The following is a 19206-nucleotide window of genomic DNA, read 5'->3' as shown; positions in this document are numbered from 1 at the left end:
GGTTTCTCCACTCCTTCACATGAAGCCAGCTGGGTGACCTTGGGCTAGTCACAGTTCTCTTAGAGTTCCCTCATCCCCACCTACTTCACAGGGTGTCTATTGTGGGGAGAAAAAGGGAAGGTGATTGTAAGCTGGTTTGCTTCTTCCTTAAGTGGTAGAGAAAGTTGGCATATAAAAACCAACTCTCCTCCTCCTCCTCCTCCTCCTTTTTCTTCAATTAGAGGAGAGTTCTGCTTAGGACTCTAGAGAGCTACTCCTAGCCAGAGTAGGTACCATTGGGAAAGATTGCTCAACAGCCCCATGTGGTCTGTAAGTCACTTTGAAGATATCCCCCCAGATATCTGGGGGGGGGGGGAGGAGAACATAGGAATATAAGAAGAGCCCTGCTGGATCAGACCAGTGGTCCATCTTGCCCAGCACCCTGTCTCACATAGTGGCCAACCAGCATGGTGTGGTGGTTAAGAGCGGTGGTTTGGAGCAGTGGACTCTGATCTGGAGAACCGGGTTTGATCCCCCACTCCTCCACATGAGCGGCAGACTCTAATCTGGTGAGACGGGTTGGTTCCCCACTCCTACTTACACACGAAGCCAGCTGGGTGACCCTGGGCAAGTTACAGCTCTATTAGAGCTCTCCCAGCCTCACCCACCTCACAGGGTGTCTGTTGTGGGGAGGGGAAGGGAAGGTGTTTGTAAGCCGGTTTGATTCTCCCTTAAGTGGTAGAGAAAGTCGGCATATAAAAACCAACTCCTCCTGCTCCTCCTCTTCCTCTTCTTCTTCTTCTTCTCATAGAGGCCAAGGCCTTCCCCTGATGTTGCCTCTTGGCACTGGTATTCAGAGAGTTACTGCTTCTGAACGTGGAGGTCCCTTTTAGTCACCATGGCTAGACTAGCCACTGATAGACCTGCCCTCCATGAATCTGTCTAATCTCCTTTTAAAGCTATCTATGTCTGTGGCCATCACTACATCCTCTGGTGGTGTACTCTACATTTTAATCACTCACTGTGTAAAGAAGTATTTCCTTTTGTCCATCCTGAATCTACTGTCCATCAGCTTCATTGGATGCCCTTTAGCTCTAGTATTTTGGGCGAGGCAGAAAAAGTTCTCTCTGTCCACCCACTCTACCCAGTGCATAATTTTATAAACATCTATCATATCTGGGGCCTTTGTATCTTCACGACCGCCTCTCCTAGTATGTTCCCCAGAGAATCTAATGTTCGCAAAATAACAACTTACTGGTGGGTCCCCAGCCCAAGTAGTGTCTGGCTGGCCTTGACCAGTGCCAGGGCTTTTTCTGCCCCGGCTCCTGCCTGGTGGAATAGCCTCCCAGGTGAGATCAGGGCCCTGAGGAGCCTTCAAGAATTTTGCAGAGCCTATAAGATCTATTCCGCCTGGCTTATGGTTGAGGCCAGCAACAGTTTCTTCCTATAAATACTAGTTTATCTAATCCTTTCCCCCATTCTGTGGGGAGGTCAGTTCCAATTATTGTGCTGCAGACAACTTTTAGTGATTTTAGCACCATTTTGTGATTCTAGCGTATTACTCCACTATTTATTGAATCAGATTTGGGTTATTTTAAATGTATTTAAATATTGATTTTATTATTCTGGGTTTTGTAACCCACTCTGAGCCTGTCCTTCGGGCTGCGGAGGGTGGGGTAAAAATGTAAAAGGGTGGGGTAAACCCCCCCTTACTACTCTCTTTTCTAAACTGAAAAGCCCCAAACTCTTCAGCCTTTTCTCATAGGAAAGGTTCTCCAACCCCTTAATCATCTTAGTATTACTCTTCACCAAGGTCAAGTGGAAGAGGCCATGTGTCTGAGGATAGAGTTTGAGGGGTCAAAGTGTAAAGCTAAAGGGTCATGTGACATAGCCTACAGATTTTTAAAAATTAATCTGAGGTGCACAGTTCTCTGCCTCACTAAAGAGATATCGGTAAGGAAAGGGAACCAGAAAGGTAGCCAAAGACTGCTGCATTGTTTAGAGGAGCTGCTTTTGAGGCACAGAAAAGTCTTGAGTGAAAATGAAAGTAAAAATCAGCTGCATAAAGACAAAGTTTTTGAATGCTCAACACCGCAAATTCTTTTGCTTTAAAGGGCACTAAATAGTGAAAAACTGGTCTCTCACCTATTCATGATATGAAAACACCCTTATCTGGAAACTGGGGGAGGGGGATCCAGTCATGCTAGTAGAAAACTAGGTAGTTAGCGACCCTGTTAAGTCTACTGAATTCAATGACTTTTGTGGGGTATAGCTTTTGAGAGTCAAATCTCCCTTTTTCAGATTTTGAACTTGAAACGAGCTCTTCGACTGCAGACCAACATAGCTACCCTCCTGACACTTTGATTTCAAACGTATAATTTACTTATTTAGAAAATGCATATGCCCCCTCTCCATTTCAGTTCCACTAGTGATTTCCCCCAGCCTCTCAGTTAGGGTTGCCAGGTCCCTCTTTGCCACTGGTGCCATAGAGTCCAATTGCCAAAGCAGCCATTTTCTACAGGTGAACAGATCTCTGTCGGCTGGAGATCACTTGTAATAGCAGGAGATCTCCAGCTAATACCTGGAGGGTGGCAACCCTACTCTCACTGTATTTTTGTATATTATTATTAACAATATTTTTTCCCCTGTCTTCCCTCAGAGGACCATTAAGGTCCAAGGAAACATGCTGTGAATTTCGGACTGACTGGGGTGGCTACTGTTTTGAGGACAGAAGGTACCTTTCTCTGGCAAACTCTCCCTATGGATTTTTGAAGGGTGGGATCCTGCAGAGCCCTAATAAGACAAAGAGAACAAAAGGGAGCTTTAATACCAAACTAGGATCATTTTGACAGTTTCCAAAGTCCCAAAGCCTCTTGGCCTTCCCTTGGAAATAGCAAAGTAAATTTCATATTAACAAGCACAGAATCAATTTTAAGTAACCATTAAAGTAATACGATTTCAAGCTTTAGGCAGTGGGGTTGGATATTCTCTTGGCAGCCCACAAAACTCGAGGGACTCTTAAAGCAGCAGGGCTTGAAGAGGAGAAGAAATAATCTCCTCCTCCACATGTGTCTCCTCTTTTGGGAAGTAAAGATAACACTGAAACATGAGACCCACAAAACTCCCTTTGCTTGGGGGGAAAATTAAAATTGCAGGTTTCCTTGCAGGGATATGCTCTTGGTTTCCTCCTACCCTCCACAACCATCCAGACAAGGCCACTACTAAAAGGGGCTATGGGAGACCTCTCCCGCCAAAGGGTCAAGAGATTAGGGTTGCTAACCTCCAGGCAGGGCCTGGATAGGGTTGCCAACCTCCAGGTGGTGGCTCGAGATCTCCTGGGATTACAACTGATCTCCAAGCGACAGAGATCAGCGCACCTGGAGAAAATGGTTGCTTTGGAGGGACTTCAGGTGGAGCCTGAGGAGGATGGGGTTTGGCAAGGGGAGGGACTTCAATGCCACAGAGTCCAATTGCCAAAGTAGCCATCTTCTCCAGGTGAACTGATCTTTATCAGCTGTAGATCAGTTGTAATAGCAGGAGATCTCCAGCTACTACCTGGAGGCTGGCAACCCTAACAACAACACAGTAATTTTTAAATGTCTTAGAGGCCTCATACTTTCTACTTCTTTAGGGCTGTCACAACTTGGAGATATGGCCTATACCTCTGGAAATTCTGCAGCAGCAAGGCCAGTTTGCAGGCAGCTGCTGGGTCACCTGCCGGTTTACCCACCATTTTAATCATCTACCTTCTTCCCCTGCTGATTCTAGGAAATGTTGGCCCATAGTGAGCCTGGGAAAGATGGATACATTTAAATCCCTCCCTGCTGACTTTGAGAGGCAGCAGGAGAAAAATTAAATTAAAAGTGACTGTTCGGCTGATGGTGTGGCATCATTTCTGGCAGGAAACCTGATGCTAGTTCTCTAGGAATCACCGAAAATTCTATGGTTTTACCATAGAGTTTCTGGCGATTCCTAGAGAGGTGTAACATTGCTTCCAGGTTTTCTCTGAAGTAATGTCTTGCCATTGCTGGTGGCTGCCCCCCATGTCCCCCCTGGAAGAACCCAGCACCTTGGTGGACCTGTGGAGAAATTGGTCTTGACTCACAACAATATTTTTTGCAAGCAACGACTTGCTATTTGGTTCTTGTAGGTTATCCGGGCTGTGTGACCGTGGTCTTGGTATTTTCTTTCCTGACGTTTCGCCCGCAGCTGTGGCAGGCATCTTCGGAGGAGTAACACTGAAGGACAGTGTCTTCAGTGTTACTCCTCTGAAGATGCCGGCCACAGCTGCGGGCGAAACGTCAGGAAAGAAAATACCAAGACCACGGTCACACAGCCCGGATAACCTACAAGAACCAATGAACTCTGACCGTGAAAGCCTTCGACAAGACTTGCTATTTATTTGAACTCAGGGAGATTGTGTTGCAAGGCTCTGTTTGCTGATCTACCTGTGCATTATAGTTATATAAATCTTCGTTGCATTGTTCTGTTTGCTGCTGTTCTACCTATGCGCTATAGTTACATAAATCTTTGTTGCATTGCTCTGTGTGGTAGAGGATTTCAAGTTAAGAGAAACTCTCTTTTTTAAATCAATTCGCCTTGCAAGTGCTGTTCTTGATTTAGCCCCATAGAAACCCAGCCATGCAGAGGAGATGCTTGTAGCTTGGCTTCATTCGGTTTGCTCACAGCACCAGCGGGAAGGAGAGGGAAGGAGAGCAAGACACCCGCACTCGGAAAAGTGAAATTAAATTTGAGAAGGGTGTAAGAAATGAGGAAGGAGCGGCAGAAGGAAAATGGAGGGCTTACGGTCTCACAATCTCCGCTCAGGAAATTCATCTCGCCTCTTAGCACTTGCCCACATCCAGAGTATCTTCACAGACACGACAAAAAAAGCCTACAGTTTACTTCAATTAGATAAATATTACTGAACTCGTGCACTTATGCTAATCGGAAGTTGCCCTGGGTTCTTTCGAAGTCTGAAATAGTTCATTTTCTCCTCCTGAAGTTTTCCTTAAGTTTAACCTTTCTTTAAACATATGTATTGGGGAAGGTGAGGGACAAATCCAGCAACCACTCTTCCCCAAATATATTTAAATTGTACACCGCCCCTCTCTCCAAGAAACAAAAATATTGCAGTTGTCCCTCATGGGAGCCATTTCCTGTTGGCACCCTTTATGAAAATGGCAAAAAAAAATGGACACAGGCACAACAACACACCACCATGAACAGTTTATGGGATGTCGAATTAATTTGTTACGAGGGCTGGATATGATGTCACTTGGTCGGGCTGGGTCATGCCACGACAGCCCAGATCGGGAGCAGAGGGTGGGCTTGGTGGCTACCTAAGCTGCCTCGTGGGCCAGATAAGAGCTCTCAAGGGGCCAGATCCTGCCCCCGGGCTGTATGTTTGACACCCCGGGTAGGCCAGGGTACTTAAAAGACCATTTGATCCTATATGAGCTTTCCACCACAACTGGGATCTTCTCTGGAGACCCTTTTCTGGAAAAGCGTACCTTCAGAAGTCAGCTGGGTGGCTTATCAGAGACAGGCCTCTTTTCCATGATGGCACCTTTCCTGTGGAAATCCTTCAACATACCTGCCCACTAGGTATTTCATCTTTGCCATTTCAGTTACCAGTTTAAGACATTTTTATTTACTCAAGCTTGGGGTTGTTTTTATGACTTATTATTTATTGAATGGTTTTGAACTGTTGATTTCATGTGGAATCTATGTCAGAAACTTTCTATTGAGAGGCAGAATATATATATATATATATATATATATATATATATATATATATATATATAAATTAAATACATAGGTGAACTCGTAACCTGCTCTGGCCTTCAGTGAATGAGCTGTGTTTGCCAAGAAAATGTCAGGAAAAAACAAACAAACCATCTCACAGCTGTCCCTGTGGGATAGTTGTAAAAGCTTACAAGAATAGATTAATATAGTGAGATTTATGTTCTGTATGGGGTTTTCAGACTTGAGGGGAAGTGGCGAATACTGAAACTATAACATTCCCCAGAAAGAGCTGGGTTACAGGAATTTGGACTGAAGCCACTGTCCTCTCTTTTGAAATGTAACTTGTTCATTTTCCATTAAAAAAACCCAACATATTCTGAGGTGTTTTGACCAAGAGTTACCAGGTTGTGGTCTGGACAGTCCTTAGTGCATCTTGAAATTCACAGCTCACATGGGTCGCATCCATTTCCTACTAGTTTTTCAAGTTGCGCCCCTTCCCTTCCTGCTGTGCATCATTTCTGCTCACTGTTTATTATTTTATTCACAAAATTTACATCCCGCCTTTCTGCCATTACAAGGGCCACCAAGGAGGCTAACAATTTAAAACGTACATGATAAACGGCAAGGGAAACCGGTAGACCAAAAGCTCGTGGCACTCTCCATGCCCAGCTCATTTGTAAAGTTATTAATTATGTAGGGTGGCCAACCTCCAGTACTAGCTGGAGATGTCCTGCTATTACAACTGATCTCCAGTCGATAGAGATCGGTTCACCTGGAAAAAATGGCCGTTTTGGCAACTGGACTCTATGGCATTGAAGTCCCTCTCCTTCCCAAACTCCGCCCTCCTCAGGCTCCGTGTTGGGAATTAGACAGCGAGTTGTAGTTGAAGTTAGAAGTTGTTATTTTATATCCCTTTAATATAGTAAACATTTGTTTTGTTAAAGAAAGCAACGTTTTTAGAGTCTTTGTGTGTGTTTGTTATCCATAATCCACAAGATCACGATCTTTTTGCAAATAATCTCAACATTTCGCCCCAAAAAAAACTCCTGCTGAAGGCAAAGAGGGACCTGGGAACCCCATGGAGACGGCTTAATTCTTCTGGCACCTGCAGACCGCTGCCCAGGAACTCAAAGCATTCACAAATGGTGGTGAGGCTAGTTTTCAAATATCAGGGTATTCTGGCTCTGATAGGGTTGCCAGGTCCTTCTTCGCCACAGGTGAGAGATTTTTGGGGCGGAGCCTGAAGAGGGTGGGGTTTGAGGAGGGACTTCAATGCCATAGAGTTCAATTGCCAAAGCTGCCATTTTTCTCCAGGTGATCTGATCTCTGTCGGCTGGAGATCAGTTGAATTTGCAGGAGAAATCCTGCTACTACCTGGCAGTTGGCAACCCTAGGCTCAGAGGTTCTGTTTCCCCTCCATTCTCTAAAACTCCAAACATTACAGCATTGTATCTCCTTAAGCGAATCCTTAGGCATGAGCAGCTGATAGGCAACAGACTTACAAATAGCATTTGGTTCTGAAGATCCAGAATCCAAGCCAGCTATAGAAGCCAGTGGGTGCAAGCTGTTCTTTCATGGAATTTTCATGCTGACTGTAAGAATGTTTTTGAAATACTAAATGAGAATCGGTGCATGAGCAGTTGTTGAACACATGAAGCTGCCTTATACTAAACCAGACCCTTGGTCCATCAAAGTCAGTATTGTCTACTCAGACCGGCAGCGGCTCTCCAAGGTCTCTGGCAGGGGTCTTTCACATCACTTACCTGCCTAGTCCCCTTAACTGGAGATGCCGGGGATTGAACCTAGGACCTTCTGCATGCCAAGCAGATGCTCTACCCCTGAGACATGGCCCCTCCTCATTTTTCAGTTTCCGACTTATGTCCAAAGCACCCCGCATGCACAGTTGGTCCCATCATTCAGTTCCTCTAGCTCAGAGGCACCTTTCCGTCCTCTTATGTATGAAATGAGAGCCGGCGTGGTATAGTGGTTAAGGTGTTGGACAATCCCCACTCGCGCCATGAAAGCTTGTTGGAGGACTTTCGGTCAGTCGCACACTCTCAGCCCTGCTCTTGGCAAGTATTTGGATTGGAGATCTCCAAGGAATACCAGGGTTGTGACGTGGAAGAAGGCAATGGCAAACCACCACCTCCAAACATCTCTTGCCTTGAAAACCCTACAGGGTCACCATAAGTCAGCTGTGACTTGATGGCTAAAAAATGTATCAAATGCTCCACATGAGCACTTAGTAACACACTAGTTGGTGGTGGGGACCCAAATTAAAAGAAAGTCAGTGCCATGTAAATCCTAGCAATTGAACTGAAAGCTACAGCAAGCCACAAGTGATTTTTGAAAGTAAAAATTCTCCTAGTTAAGCCTGGGAACTAGGGAAATACAATGTGGAATTATAAAGGGGCTATGGCTCAGTGGAAGAGCTTCTGCTTTGCATGCCCAAGGTCCCAGGTTCAATCCCTGGTTTCTCCACATCTCCACTTAAAAAAAGGAAAGGCCCTTTATTGGAGCAATCATCCCTATGGCTGAGTTAACTGAGTGTTTATTAGATAAAGGATGTGGGAAAGGGCCTAGGGAGAATTCATTGGGAGAAATGTTGATAGTGAGAACACTACTTCGAAGGGCAGGCAAGAATATCAGCTGAAAATGCCTCTTGAGAGCCAAATGGCAGCCAAAGAAGTGGGGACAAATTGAAAACCCAACCCTACAGAGCCAGCGTGGCATAGTGGTTAGAGTGTCGGACTAGGATCTGGGAGACTCAGGTTTGAATCCCCACTCTGCCACGGAAGTTCACTGGGTGACAGTGGGCCAGTTGCACATTCTCAGCCAGCGTGGTGTAGTGGTTAAGAGCAGTGGTTGGGAGCAATGGACTCTGATCTGGAGAACCGGGTTTGATTCCCCCACTCCTCCACATGAGCGGCGGAGGCTAACCTTGTGAACTGGATTTGCTTCCCCACTCCTTCACACAAATCCAACTGGGTGACCTTGGGCTAGACACAGCTCTCTCAGCACCACCTACCTCACAGGGCGTCTGTTGTGGGGAGGGGAAGGGAAGGTGATTGTAAGCAGGTTCGAGTCTTCCTTAAGTGGGAAAGTCGGCATATAAAACCCAACTCTTCTTCTTCTTCCTGAAGGTTTTTAACAGATCATGGCTGTGGTTAATGATCAAATTGTACATTTTTTAAATGGTTCTTGGGCTGCCATCGTAGAATGCAAATCATTTGGGTGTGTCTTAAAAGTGGTTGGCCTGATTGGTAGAAACAAAAAGTTTCCAGGTGGCATCTGTAGTGATTTTTGTAATTTAGAGACATATCCTTACGGGAACATACAGGATGGAAGTTTAAAGAGGGTCCCTGCTGGTTATGAGGGAGAAGCTGTAGGCAGTAGGACCTGACGAGCATTCAGGGAATTTAGGAGAATGCTGAGTTTGTTTGGCAATAAACTATGACATTTACTTTTATTTTGGTGTGTCCCTCATATGATTGAACCCTGATGTCACAGCATCTCAAGGGAGAATCAAATCACCTTCCCTTCTCCTCCCCACAACAAACACCCTGTGAGGTAGGTGGGGCTGAGAGAGCTCTATCGGAGCTGTGACTAGCCCAAGGTCACCCAGCTGGCTTCGTGTGTAGGAGTGGGGAATCAAATCCAGTTCACCAGGTTAGCCTCCGCCGCTCATGTGGAGGAGCGAGGAATCAAACCTGGTTCTCCAGATCAGAGTCCACTGCTCTTTACCACACCACACTGGTGTCACCCTTACCAGCAGGCAATGGGTGATGGCAAGGAACAGCTGGAGACATAATTGCAGCACTGTGCATGTGCATAGCTGAACAGCTAGTAGAATATGGTGCAGATAACATTACTTGCTGGCACTGGGTTCTACTAGCCACTCAGTTGCTGTGCATGTAGACACTGCCGCACCGATAGCTCTGTCCACACCACCCAGTTCCCACCAATAAGGATGCTACTTCCTCCCTCAACAGTGCTCAGTAAAGGGGACTGGGGTAGTCTGAGACTCCACCCTTCAACCCACTGCTGGTTAGAAACAGCCAGCTCCTTCCCAGCAATTTGCCTCAAAACGGTCCCCCAGTTTAGTCTGGGCCTTTATTTTCTAAAAAGGTAAAGGTAAAAATCCCCTTTGCAAGCACTTGGTCATTCCTGACCCATGGGGTGACGTCACATCCCGACGTTTCCTAGGCAGACTTTGTTTACGGGGTGGTTTGCCAGTGCCTTCCCCAGTCGTCTTCCCTTTACCCCCAGCAAGCTGGGTACTCATTTGACCGACCTCGGAAGGATGGAAGGCTGAGTCAACCTTGAGCCGGCTACCTGAAACCAACTTCTGTTGGGATCGAACTCAGGTCGTGAGCAGAGCTTGGACTGCAGTACTGCAGTTTACCACTCTGTGCCATGGGGCTCTTTTTCTTTATTTTCTACAGCATAAATAACCTAACAGAGAATCCAGCCCTGGGAAGAATGGAAGTGCACATGGATCCCCCCCTCCTTTCCCAAACTGTATTTTTGGAGGGAGAGGTAGAAATTACAAGAGATGCGCCATATATTTTTTTTGCAACAAAAGAAACTATTTATTTGGAATATGCATTACCAGTACAAATCAGGAGACTGTAAAACCTACATCTTGTTAGTATTATTATAGAACAGAAAAGTTTCAGTGGGAATCAAAAAGACACAGGCCATTGTCTTCAAAGGAGCAGAGAAGCTTAATGTAAGTCAGAGCGAAGCCTTCCTAGGATTTATATTGGGAAGCTACTGGGAGTAAAAGAAAGACAGACAAAGCAATGCAGAACAAAGCGGGATGTCTTTACAAGAAACAAAAGGGCTCGCAAAAGAACGAACAAATGCATGTTGTAATACACCTTTGATAAAAACAGTAATAATATTTTAAGAAGCTTCAGGGGAATGAAGGGGCTGATGCAAAGAGTGATGTGAAAACTTAACCGGATGGTTCCACATACCGAAGTCGTCGGCACGTGCCTCAAACTGCCTTCCCAAAGTGAACTTGCTTTTGCAAATCCTTACAGATGCCTCTCTTAAAGAAGGATCCCGGCACTTCAAATACACCCCTTTCCTCCGTAACAGAGGAAAACAATGTGCGATCCTGCTCGTCGTTTGGTTATTTGAATGTACAACCACACTGACCCTATGTGCACACCACAGAAGGAATAAGGGAATTAGAGAGAGACCGCATTTAATCAAGTGTGGTTTAAGCCTAAATTGGATGTGACTTTCTCCTTGTGATGTGGGGTGTACAGCCAAGACTCGTACCAGATTGTAATTTCTCCCTGATACATAGTATTTGAAGAGGCCCCTCAGGTACTGACTGGTTAAAGGTAACATTTCATTTACAGCTAAGTGAGTTTTAGGTTACCTTAGGAATCCATTTTGCCCTACAAGTAAGCCCAGATGTGCAAATTTCACAAACCAGCATCATTAGGACTATTCTGCTCTGTGGCTTTGTCCATTTAGTTAGAACATGCCTCCTGGCCCCTATGAGGCAGAGCGCGCCTGCAGGTCTAGCTAAGCTTGCTTTTAATTACAAAGCCAAAAACCACTTCCTAATGGCGTGGAATAGACAGCCTTGCCAAGTTAACCTCATTATATGCTAGAAGTCTATGGGGGGATTTGTGCTGATCTAATGCCTTGTAGCTTTTAAAATTTAAGAATGATGTGCCAATTTCCCCCCCCCCCCATTGCAAACCTTTTCAAGGAAAAAAAACCACACACACTTTTAAGAGGAATGGGAAGATCCCTGAAACACGCCAGCTTCCATTTTTCATACCTGTTTGCAACGGTTATTTCTTCACTCTGCTGTAGCTGCTGCTTTGGTGTCCTTGGGGGGCGGGTGTCTTCCTGGTCTAGTCCCAGCCAACACCACAGCGTTAAAGGTTTGGTTCTCAGTTAGGGTTGCCACCGGCGGGAGATTTTTGGGGCGGAGACTGAGGTGGGCAGGGTTTGGGGAGGGACTTCAATGCCATAGAGCCCTATTGCCAAAGCGGCCATTTTCTCCAGGCGAACTGATCTCTGTCAACTGGAGATCAGTTGCAACAACAGATCTCCAGCTACCACCTGGAGGTTGGTGACCCTATTCTCACCATACATCAGCGAGGGAAAGGACTTCAGTGCCATTCAGTCCAATTGCCAAAGCAAGTGTAATAGCAGGCAATCTCCCAGCTAGTGCCTGGAGGTTGGCAACCCTAACTATCCTGGATGTCCCACAAATATCCATTTCTTCATCAGTGATTCCTAAACAGTCGTGTGGGCAACGGTGGTAAGCAAAACAAGTTTGCAATACACTAAAACGCTCAAGGGCAGCTAGTGGATCTCCTAGTTTTCCAGAAGCCGCTGGCCTGGAGCACCCTGCTCAGGTAACTCAGAGGTGTTAAGGAAGGTATGCAGAGCGACATTTTTCATCTCTGCGATTACACACATCCCCAATGCTGAGCCCTTGCGTTCAATAGGTGCGGGAGCTCAATTCTGCTGAGCCTCAGGATCCCGCAATCCGAGGGTGCTCAGGTTGGCGGAAGAGCCAGAATCTATGGAGTGTTTAAAGCTGTCAGGGATGGACGGAAAAGAACAAGCGCTATTTCCCAGCTCTGCTGCGATTCAGAATGGCAAGAATGCAAAGTGGCGTTTGACAGGAGTGCAGGGAAGCAGTTGCAAGCTGTTTTGCCCTCTCCCCGCCCCCTGCCCTCTCGAAGAGCAGAGATTATGATGTCCTCTTCAGGCTTCAGTTTTCTATACAAAAGCAACTCGACCTGCTGTATTCTGGAGTGAAAATGGTAACTTTGGACACAGCAGCCCAGAGTTGTCCAGTTCAGTGAAAAAAAATCTGATTGCCGGGGGGGACTGGGGACAATTATCTACCTAGTACATTTTTATCCTGCCCACCCTCCAAGAAGCTCAGAGCAGCATACCTGGGTCCTTCCAACCCCATTTTATCTTCACAACGACCCTACGAAGTAGGATCGGCTGAGAGAAGGTGGCTGTCCCACAAGGGCACCTAGTGAGTTTCAAGTAGGGTTGCCAGGTCCCTCTTTGCAGGAGGGTTTTGGGGCGGAGCTTGAGGAGGGTGGGGTTGGTGGAGGGAACTTCAATGCCATAGAGTCCAAATGCCAAAGCGGCCATTTTCTCCAGGCGAACAGATCTCTATCGGCTGGAGATCAGTCGTAATAGCAGGAGATCTCCAGCTAGTACCTGGAGGTTGGCAACCCTAGCTTCAAGGCAATGAGGGGATTCAAACTGGAGGCATCTCCATTGCTGCTGCTGTTCCCTCTGAAAGACGGTGGCAACAGAGATTGCGCATGGCATCTCCCAGATGCTGCTGTGCCAACATCCAACCCACTACTCCAGGGAGGGAAGGCAGCATGGTATAGCCCAATCTCGTCAGATCTCAGAAGCTAAGCAGGGTCAGTACTTAGAAGGGAGACCTCCAAGGAAGACTCTGCAGAGGAAGGCAAGGACAAACCACCTCTGCTTAATCACTTGCCTTGAAAAACTGTCCCCTGGTTAACTTGACAAGAGTGGTATCAATTTGTGCTAACAGACCTTGCTAGCTGGTTGCATTATAGGGTAGGGGGTTGAGACACTGGCCCACCCTTACTGGCTTCTGCAAGAAAGCCGTCTCCCTCCAAAAATATGCATTCCTCAGTATGGTCTCCCCATGCAGGGAAGGGAGTGAGGGTTGAACCTGATCGCTGCCACTCAATTTCGCTAATCAAATCTGGGCTTCCCATGCTGCTGTTTGCATTTTCAAAAAGAAAAAAAAAAGCCCTATAAAAACCTATCTTTCCTACTTTAAAATGCTCATAAAAAGCATGTGGAGCCCTATTTCAATTAGCAAAACTGAGCAGCCCTTGAAGGGTTAAATCCCCTCTCCTTTCCTGCATTGTGCAGCGGGTTGGACTTGATGACCCTGGTGGTCCCTTCCAACTCTATGATTCTATTCTATGATTCTACATGACCCCCAGAATCGAGGCTTTAGAAGTTCACTGAAGATCCCAGGTTCAAATTCTTTGTTCACTTTGTAATGCTGGTTTTTAGCCCTCTGCTTAAGTAGTCTGTTGACGAGGGAATCAAATATATTTTCAAACAACCAAACCAAGTAAATACATTTGTTTTTTTAAAAAAACCCTTCAACATTTTTTTTTTTGCTTTTTCATTTTTCACATCACTTTGAACATACTGAAAAGGATGAGAGAGTGGGAAGGCAGGGAAGGGACTTTTTTTCAAGGCCGTAGTCGGACAATAAAAATATATTAAGTACCCAATCCACCAAGAACTTCTGCTGGTCAAGCCACATGTGAACGAACAGAGCAGCTCCCATTCAGTTTAGCGAGGCCTGGGTTGGCAAACGTCTCAGCAAACTGGGCCCTAAAATAAAAGCCCCCCTTCAAAGAATGCAAAACATTTTTTTAAAAAAAAACATAATTTCTGGCTCTCAAAGTTAGTAAACATAAATTATTAGGTGTCCCTATTATGCTCACTATCCCAACCATTTGTTTAAAAGTTTTACAAAATGAATTACTGTCACTTTTTTTAAAACATTGTGTAACAGGAAATGAGTGTGCACAACTCTACACTTTTCTAGCATTCTTGAACTAATTCACAAATGCATGAAAATTTTTAAAAAAGTGGAAACAAAAAAAGATTGAATGTAGGTAGTTTGGTGTTAAAAACTATACAGGTATGAAGCGCCTTTTGCCACAGAAAGGACAGGGTGGGGGTGGCCCATCCTTTCAGGGCCATAGCTGGGGGGGGGTGAGGAGGGTAGACGCCGCCCCTCTAGCATGCAGAGAGGGCGGCAGAACTGCCTCTCCTACAGGAGGAGTGGGCTGGGTAGGAGAGGCAGTTCTGCCACCCCCCTCTGCTTGCCACGGGGCGACGGCTACCCTCCTCAACCCCCCCCCCAGTTACGGCCCTGATCCTTTGATGCGTGCTATGAGGGTAACTTTTTAATTTTTTTTATTATAAACACTATTAAATTCAGACTGCTTTTTTGGTTTTTTCCCCCTTTATCTGAATATACAAGAACATTCATTATCAAATGTTCGTTATCATCAATACTACAAAGAACAAGACACAAATTGCAAGAAACAATGGAAAATGTTAATAAAGCTGAAAGAATTGAATTTTTATATTATTTTTTTAATGTTTTTTCCGTTTCTGCGGTTTTTAATTTTTTTTTCGTTTTTGGTATCGAAGTCGGGTTTTTCTGGGCAGGAAAAAAAAGGGTATGAGAAAAGGCAACTCATAAAGTCATCAAAAATAATCAATATTCATCATTGTTATCATAAAAATAGGAAATCTGGATATGAGAAGAACCATTCCCCACTGTATGTACCATGAAAGTGTTAGTACCATACCAGGACAGACCAGAAAGAGAAAGGTATATTGTTACAGGCAGATAAATGCAGTTCCGTCTGTTTCTTTTTTTAAAAAAACCAATGTGGTCTCTGCTGCCAGGCAACTGACATAGTCCGATGCAGATCCTTGCTTGAAATAAAGTTAGCCTGATGAACAATATTGTGTGACCACGCATGCAAATGGGGATCAAGTAAGATATGTTTCCAGTGGATTGTGCCTCTCTTTCATACGTTACAGTTTAGGATACAATGGCGAGTGTGATAGAGAAGATCACACAAATAATTCAGCAATTGCTCTCATTATGTTTAATTACATTAAGAAACTAAATGAGTGAGCTCAGGCATTCACACATCCCTAGAGGTATCAACTACCTCTTGTGAAGACACTGTAGTACTCTGGACTCATTTAATTTTAGCACAGATGCATCCAGGCAACTCAGATGATAGGGGCTAGATCAGTAGTTTTCAACACATGGGCTGGGTTGTGGAGGGGCCACTCACCCCCATAAGCTGCCATTTTTTGGGGAAGACCTGCTGTGGAAATAGTAAGGGTACTGTGCCTCACTGAGTCTCTTTGCGTACATGCTGATGCTGAGAAGTACAGCAGGTGCAGCCAAGTGAGGTCACTCAATTGTGAAGAGGACTTCTCCATGGCTCAGATTCATGCCTCGTTCCTCACTATGGTAAACTTCCCTCTCTTTCTTGTTCCTAGGTCTTTTGATCTTGACACCTGTGAGGTCATAGCTCTGGTTCCCCTCTTCCTCTCATGCAACCCTGATGTCACATTCACCTATGACAAACAGAATTGTGCCTCAGTTCCTAAGCCAAATGCAGTTCTTGCTAAGGACGGGCCGTGGCTCAGTGGTAGAGCAGGTGCTTGGCATGCAGAAGGTCCCAAGTTCAATCCCTGGAATCTCCAGTTAAAGGAACCAGGCAAGTAGGTGATGTGAAAGACCTCCACCTGAGACCCTGGAGAGCCGCTGCCAGTCTGAATAGACAATACTGACTTTGATGGACCAAGGGTCTGACTCAGTATAAGGCAGCTTCATGTGTTCACATGACTTCATGTCACCTGCTCGTAGCTCAGTTCTCAGGTCTGGAACAGTAGAAGGCCATTAGATTGGACTTCTCTATAGAAGGCAGTTACAGTGGGTTGCCATGTTGGTCTGCAGTAGAATAGCTAGATTCAAGTCTGGTAGCGCCTTAGAGAGCAGCAAGATTTTTGAGGTATGAGCTTTCGAGAGTCAAAGCTCCCTAAAGAGCGTTTGACTCTAAGGTGCTACTGGATTCGAATCTAACTGTTCTATAAAAGGCAGCATCGTATGATTATAATGAAACATTAGGGGCCCAAATACTGACACAAAAGCAGTAGTGAAAATTATTTCACATATCCCTAATGACTACAAAGCACTGATCCAAGTCCTCTCTGTCCCCCTGCGTTGGTGTGTATGGAGAGCAGAAGTAGAAGAGTTGGTTTTTATATGTCGACTTTCTCTACCACTTAAGGAAGAATCAAACCGGCTTACAATCACCTTCCCTTCCCCTCCCCACAACAGACGCCCTGTGAGGTAGGTGGGGCTGAGAGAGCTCTAAGAGTCACACAGCTGGCTTCGGGTGTAAATAAAAGGTAAAGGTCCCCTGTACAAGCACCGGGTCATTACTGACCCATGGGGTGATGTCACATCCCGAAGTCTACTAGGCAGACTTTGTTTACGGGGTGGTTTGCCAGTGCCTTCCCCAGTCATCTTCCCTGTACCCCAGGGGTGGGGAACGTCAGGCCCGGGGGCCGTTTAAGGGCCGTGGAATCATTTGGTCTGGCCCTTCGTGGGTCCTGGGAGACCTCTAGCTCAGAAGGATCTAAGACTGGTGATCTGCCCCCTCTTGCAGACAGGAATAGCCTCTATTCAAGGCAGATGTGAGTTTGTTTCGCTGAGAAAAGAAACCTTTCCCCCCCCTTGCAGAAGAGTCGTTACCTATGGAGCTGCTAGGACCGCCCAAGAAACTGTGTTAATCCTTTCCCACCCAGGCCGTGGAGAAACTACGTGACAGACACTCAGAGCCATCTCCAGTCATGCCTCTTGGCTAAATGTTTGACCAAATATAGCAGGCTAATTTTTAAGTTGTATGGCCCGTGAATGATGTTATAAATATCCAAATGGCCCTTGGCAGAAAAAAGGTTCCCCACCCCTGCTTTACCCCCAGCAAGCTGGGTACTCATTTTACCAACCTTGGAAGGATGGAAGGCTGAGTTGACCTTGAGCCGGCTACCTGAAACCAACTTCTGTCGGGATCAAACTCAGGTCGTGAGCAGAGCTTGGACTGCAGTACTGCAGCTTACCACTCTGCGCCACAGGGCTTTGTGTGTAGGCATGGGGAAACCAACCCCATTCACCAGATTAGTGTCCGCAGATCATCTGGAGGAGTGGGGAATCAAACCCCGGTTCTCCAGATTAGAGTCCACTGCTCCAAATCACTGCTCTTAACCCCTACACCATGCTGACTCTCTGGATGTTTCAGAACAGTTCCCCTAACTGTGTCTCACTTAGCAAGAACCGAATTTGGCTTAGGAACCGAGGCACAATTCTGTTCACCACAGGTAAAGAAGCCAAACAGGAGGGTTGAACTCTCTAAAAGAAGGTGCTGCACTTCTAGGCCATACTCTGTGTCAATCTGTCTAGGCGACTGACCACCTTCAAGTTCTGAACTCATAATAATCACTAACATGCATTTGAAGTCCCTCACCTCACATGTTGCATTGAAGGGGGGGGGGAATCCTCTTAAACTTCCCTGAATGAGAATATGAGATGGAGCCTAAAGACAGTTAAGTGACAAAAAATCAATATTGGACGATCTTGACTACACACACAGCGAAACCTTCAAAGGCACAACCTGGCCCCATGGTCTTTCAGGAGAACATGGATCTTCAGGGTGATTCTTGGAGCTTGGACGGGGCATTCCCTTACTTCTGTGAGCAGCCACGTGTACCTTTAAATAAAAAGGCCGTGACATAGCCCATAACTAGGCTTGGTTTGCATCCCTCCAGAAGTGACCGAGAACATCTTGGGCACATTTGTTTTACAATCTCCTTACCAGCATGGATAGGGCTGGCCTAAGATGTTTGGGTGGCGGAGGTAGAAAATCTAAATGGCACCCCTTTACTTGTTGGTCAGCCTGAGGTAAAAAAAAAATCCACTGTAAACTTGCCTTGCAAGAGCCCAGTGGTGCAGAGTGGTAAGCTGCAGTCCTGCAGTCCAAGCTCTGCTCACGACCTGAGTTCGATCGCAATGGAAGTCGGTTTCAGGTAGCCAGTTCGAGGTCGACTCAGCCTTCCATCCTTCCAAGGTAGGTAAAATGAGTACCCAGCTTGCTGGGGGTAAAGTGTAGATGACTGGAGAAGGCAATGGCAAACTACCCCGCAAACATAGTCTGCCTAGTAAACATCATGATGTGACATCACCCCATGGGTCAGGAATGACCCGGTGCTTGCACAGGGGACTACCTTTACCTTTAAACTTGTCTTGTACAAGTACAATGTGCAAAATCCACTGGCCGAGGCAGCCGCCTCATCTTGTGTTACGATAGTGGGAGGTGGCCTGCCTCTTGGAATATGTAATCATTTAATCCACTGTGCAAAAATGTGTTCTAATATTCATTTCCAATGGTCAAAAAAAATATTTCCTAAAAATCTGAAGAGTTTATATGGCCCAAAACTATTCTCCAGATCTGTTCCTCATTAAAACCTGGGGGAGGGGGTTTGGAAGAAACCTTGCCAGCGCGCCTCTTCCCAAAAATGATGGGCCGAGACTCCAATTTTCTTTTTCAGGATCAAGAAAATGATTAGATTGTTTTTAAAAGGGGAGGATCCACACAGAAATTGGTCAGCAATGTGCGAAACCACACGAGCCCAATCTCTTATTAGTTGCACCCATGTGGTAAAATGCAACGTGCGTGAGTCAGCCCTACTTTGCCATCCTTCAGTTTTTAGGAGCTGGACTCTGGTTTTTCCCTCCTTGCCAAGGCAACAAACCTTGGTAGGTGGAACTGTAATCGATGCTGTATTTTGCTCTGTCTGCAGATTCACCGTGCAAGA

The sequence above is a fragment of the Euleptes europaea genome, chromosome 2, assembly GCF_029931775.1.
Source record: "Euleptes europaea isolate rEulEur1 chromosome 2, rEulEur1.hap1, whole genome shotgun sequence".
NCBI classification, from domain to species: domain Eukaryota; kingdom Metazoa; phylum Chordata; class Lepidosauria; order Squamata; family Sphaerodactylidae; genus Euleptes; species Euleptes europaea.
The sequence above is the reverse complement of the archived record's forward strand: the minus strand, read 5'-3'. Positions refer to the sequence as shown.